Here is a 5,248-nt window from a genome sequence, read left to right as displayed (position 1 = left end):
TGTACGAAGCCACCTTGGGGGGCTGCGGAGGCCCCCCTGAGAGCGCTGATAACCCTGTCCTAGCTGCCTGCGCGGGCAGGCGGGACCCCCAAGAGGCCGGGCACAGCCCGAGGCAGCCACTGCTGAAGCCCAGGGCAGCTGGCAGAGATGAGTCTTTGAGGAAAAATGACAAAGTGCAAACGCTCCAGGCGCCGGCCAGGGGGGCGGACCCGGCTGGTCGGGCCGGCGGGAGCTGCGGCTGCCGGGGCTGAGCCGAGTGTCGATGCATGTCGTGAGAACCGGTATGAGGGTAATCCTGGGCCCTCGGGGCCGAGGCACGGTTCCAGGAAGGCGGAAGGAGCGGGCCTGTTTTCCCTGATAGCGCCGACGACGGTAAAATAAGGCCTCGCAAAACGTCAGGACGAACACCTTTTTTGCATATAAGGGAACGAGCGGTGTGCGGTCTTTGACAAAGTGACTATTTCTGAGTACTGGAGTGGGGACCGCTCCAAGTCAAAGCACCGCGGCCGCCCCTCTGCCACCTCCCTGGGGGCAAAATCATCGAGCGCAAGTGTCCCCACTCCGCCTGTCCAGGCCGCGGGGCCGACAGGCTGGCTGGCTGCCCGGGCAGACCCCGCTCTCCGAGCGGCCGAGCGACACGTTCAAGAGGTGTACGTAAAGCCACCTTGGGGGGCTGCGGTGGCCCCCCTGAGAGCGCCTCCAAGCCCTTGCTGAGAACCCTGTCCTAGCTGCCTGCGCGGGCAGGCGGGACCCCACCAGGAGGCCGTGCACAGGCCGCGGCAGCCACTGCTGAACCCCAGGGCAGTTGGCAGAGATGAGTCTTTGAGGAAAAACGACAAAGTGCAAACGCTCCAGGCGCCGGCCAGGGGGGCGGACCCGGCTGGCCGGGCTGGCGGGAGCTGCGGCGGCTGGGGAAGAGCTGAGTGTCTATGCAGGTCGCGAGAACCGGTATGGGGGTAATCCTGGCCCCTCCGGGCCGAGGCACGGTTCCAGGAAGGCGGAAGGAGCGGGCCTATTTCCCCTGATAGCGCCGACGACGGTAAATTAAGGCCTCGCAAAACGTCAGGACGAACACCTTTTTTGCATATAAGGGAACGAGCGGTGTGCGGTCTTTGACAAAGTGACTATTTCTCAGAGTGCTGGAGTGGGGACCGCTCAAAGTCAAAGCACCGCGGCCGCCCCTCTGCCACCTCCCTGGGAGCAGAGTCATAGAGCGCAAGTGTCCCCACTCCGCCTGTGCAGGCCGCGGGGCCAACAGGCTGGCTGGCTGGCTGCCCGGGCGACCCCCCTCCGAGATGCCGGGCTGAGGCGTAGGCAGCCGCCTCCATCACCACCACCCAAGGCGAGAGAGTGGGTCAACGGGAGAGCCGTCGCGGCCGGGGGACCCTCGCCGCGCCCATGTCCGGGGAAGGACCACAAGGGCCCTGCTCCCCGGCGCCCCGGCGAGCGGGTTCACCCTCGGCGCGTACGGCTCTCGAGGATGGGGAAGGGACGCGCGTGGGCGTCCCTCCCGTCCCCCGCGGAAGAAGGCGAGCGACTCTGCGCGTCGGGACACCCCGCGGAGCCCCCTGCGGGGGGAGTACTCCGGGGGAGAAGCGTGGCGCAGGGGGTGCAGCCCTTTCCCAGGCCACCGTGCGACGGCGTCGGTGGGGCCGACGCCGAGAGAGAGAACGATCCGGGCTCTCCCGCCTCAGGGCGGCCGAGAGCGGGGCACGGGCCCCACGTTTGGTGACGGTTTTCCCGAAAGCGAAGGACCCCCGCCTGTCCCCTCGGGCTCCGGCCGATGCGGGCGGTCCAGGGCGGGGATAGGGGACGGCGGCCTGCGGACGACGCGCTTTATCCCCAGAAGGAGCGAGGCATGAGGGGGTGTTCCACCCCCGCCGGCCGGTCTCGCTCCTTCTCCGGGCTACGCCTCGGCGGAGTAAAGACCCCCGGGTCAACGCTCCCGCGTCCGGGTGCCGCCGCGCGTCCCCTTCCCGCGGGGGGTGGATCCCTTCCACCCCTGGCCGTTCGAGGCCCGTGCGCCTCGGGCGGCCTCCCTTCCGAGAGAGGGAGAGAGAGACGGAGGACGGTGGTCCGCGACGGCGCGAGACGTCCAAGTTGTGTTCCCCACGGCGGCTACCCGGTCGATCCCGCCCGGTGGCCTAGGCTTTTCCCCACTCTGCCTGTCCTGGCCGCGGGGCCGACAGGCTGTCTGCCCGGGTAGACCCCGTTCTCACTGAGCGGCCGGGCCCCAACGTTCAAGAGGTGTACGAAGCCACCTCGGGGTGGAGCCCTTCCACCCCTGGCCGTCCGAGGCCCGTGCGCCTCGGGCGGCCCCCCTTCCCGAGAGAGGGAGAGAGACGGAGGACGGTGGTCCGCGACGGCGCGAGGCGTCCAACTTGTGTTCCCCCACGGCGGCTATCCGGTCGATCCCGCCCGGTAGCCTAGGCTTTTCCCCACTCTGCCTGTCCAGGCCGCGGGGCCGACAGGCTGTCTGCCCGGGTAGACCCCGTTCTCACTGAGCGGCCGGGCCCCAACGTTCAAGAGGTGTACGAAGCCACCTCGGGGTGGAGCCCTTCCACCCCTGGCCGTCCGAGGCCCGTGCGCCTCGGGCGGCCCCCCTTCCCGAGAGAGGGAGAGAGACGGAGGACGGTGGTCCGCGACGGCGCGAGGCGTCCAACTTGTGTTCCCCCACGGCGGCTATCCGGTCGATCCCGCCCGGTAGCCTAGGCTTTTCCCCACTCTGCCTGTCCAGGCCGCGGGGCCGACAGGCTGTCTGCCCGGGTAGACCCTGTTCTCACTGAGCGGCCGGGCCCCAACGTTCAAGAGGTGTACGAAGCCACCTCGGGGTGGAGCCCTTCCACCCCTGGCCGTCCGAGGCCCGTGCGCCTCGGGCGGCCCCCCCTTCCCGAGAGACGGAGGACGGTGGTCCGCGACGGCGCGAGGCGTCCAACTTGTGTTCCCCCACGGCGGCTTCCCGGTCGATCCCGCCCGCCGGTAGCCTAGGCTTTTCCCCGCTCCGCCTGTCCAGGCCGCGGGGCCGACAGGCTGTCTGCCCGGGTAGACCCCGCTCTCCGAGCGGCCGGGCGCCACGTTCAAGAGGTGTACGAAGCCACCTTTGGGGGGGCTGCGGTGCCCCCCGCCCCGAGAGTGCCTCCCAGGCCGAGGGAGCCCGGCGGTCGAGTGTCGTAGGAAAGCGCGTGCCACGGCTGTGTCGGTCACAGGGGCCAGAGGTAGTTTGGGCAACGGCTTAGATCCGTATGAAGCTCATCCTTTCCGGCCTGTTCTGGCGGCGGCTAGGCGCGCGCGCGCGAATGGCACGACGCCCCTGGTTCCAGCGAGGCGACGGCGCCCCGCACCCCACTCTCTGGGCCGAGCAGAGCCCCCGAGCGCAAGGTTCCCCGCTCCGCCTGTCCAGGCCGCGGGGCCAGCAGGCTGTCTGCCCGGGTAGACCCCGCTCTCCGAGCGGCCGGGCCCCAACGTTCAAGAGGTGTACGAAGCCACCTTGAGGTGGAGCCCTTCCACCCCTGGCCGTCCGAGGCCCGCCGGTAGCCTTGGCTTGTCCCCACTCCGCCTGTCCAGGCCGCGGGGCCGACAGGCTGTCTGCCCGGGTAGACCCCGCTCTCCGAGCGGCCGGGCCCCAACGTTCAAGAGGTGTACGAAGCCACCTTTGGGGGGGCTGCGGTGCCCCCCGCCCCGAGAGTGCCTCCCAGGCCGAGGGGAGCCAGGCGGTCGAGTGTCGTAGGAAAGCGCGTGCGCGGCTGTGTCGGTCACACGAGCCAGAGTTAGTTTGGGCAACGGCTTAGATCCGTATGCAGCTCAACCTTTCCGGCCTGTCCTGGCGGCGGCTAGGCGCGTGCGAACGTCACAACGCCCCTGGTTCCAGCGAGGCGACGGCGCCCCGCACCCAACTCTCCGGGCCGAGCAGAGCCCCCGAGCGCAAGAGCACCCGCTCCGCCTGCCCAGGCCGCGGGGCCGACAGGCTGTCTGCCCGGGTAGACCCCGCTCTCCGAGCGGCCGGGCGCCACGTTCAAGAGGTGTACGAAGCCACCTAAAGGGGGCTGCGGTGGCCCCCTGCCCCGAGAGTGCCTCCCAGGCCGAGGGAGCCCGGCGGTCGAGTGTCGTAGGAAAGCGCGCGCGCGGCTGTGTCACACGGGCCAGAGTTAGTTTGGGCAACGGCTTAGATCCGTATGCAGCTCAACCTTTCCGGCCTGTTCTGGCGGCGGCTAGGCGCGCGCGCACGTCACGACGCCCCTGGTTCCAGCGAGGCGACGGCGCCCCGCCACCCCACTCTCCGGGCCGAGCAGAGCGTCCGCTCTCGCTCCTTGGAGCAGAGCCCCCCGAGCGCAAGAGTCCCCGCTCCCGCCTGTCCAGGCCGCGGGGGCCGACAGGCTGTCTGCCCGGGTAGACACCGCTCTCCGAGCGGCCGGGCCGCAACGTTCAAGAGGTGTACGAAGCCACCTTGGGGGGGCTGCGGAGCCCCCCCTCCCCATGAGAGCGCCTCACAGGCTTTGCTGATAACCCCGTCCTAGCTGCCTGCGCGGGCAGGCGGGACCCCCAGGAGGCCGCGCATAGCCCGCGGCAGCCACCGCTGAAGTCCACAGCAGTTGGCAGATAGGAGTCTTGGAGAAAAAAACGACAAAGTGCAAACGCTCCAGGCGCCGACCAGGGGTGCGTACCTGGCTGGCCGGGCCGGCGGGAGCTGCGGCTGCTGGAGTTGCACCGAGTGTCGATGCATGTCGTGAGAACCGGTATGAGGTTGAACCTGGGCCCTCGGGGCCGAGGCGCGGTTCCAGGGAGACGGAAGGAGCGGGCGTGTTTCCCCTGATAGCGCCGACGACGGTAAAATAAGGCCTCGCAAAACGTCAGGACGAACACCTTTTTTGCATATAAGGGAACGAGCGGTGTGCGGTCTCTGACCAAGTGAGTATTTCTCAAACTCGAAGCACCCGCGGCGGCCTCCCCTCTGCCGCCACCCCGCACCCTCCTGGGGCAGAGCCACCGAGAGCAAGAGTCCCCCCCGCACTCCGCCTGCGCAGGCCGCGGGGCCAGCAGGCTGGCCGGCTTGCCCGCCCGGGCGACCCCCCTCCGAGATGCCGGGCCGAGGCCTTCCGCGCCGCCATCCCACGCGAGAGAGTGGGTCGACGTGAGAGCCGACGCGGCCAGGGGACCCTCGCCGCGCCCCTGTCCGGGGCAGGACCTCAAGGGCCGAGCACCCCTACCGAGCCCCGGACGAACTCCGGCGAGCAGGTCCACACGCCGGCGT

The sequence above is a fragment of the Eleutherodactylus coqui genome, unplaced genomic scaffold, assembly GCF_035609145.1.
Source record: "Eleutherodactylus coqui strain aEleCoq1 unplaced genomic scaffold, aEleCoq1.hap1 HAP1_SCAFFOLD_431, whole genome shotgun sequence".
In the NCBI taxonomy this organism is placed as follows: domain Eukaryota; kingdom Metazoa; phylum Chordata; class Amphibia; order Anura; family Eleutherodactylidae; genus Eleutherodactylus; species Eleutherodactylus coqui.
The sequence above is the reverse complement of the archived record's forward strand: the minus strand, read 5'-3'. Positions refer to the sequence as shown.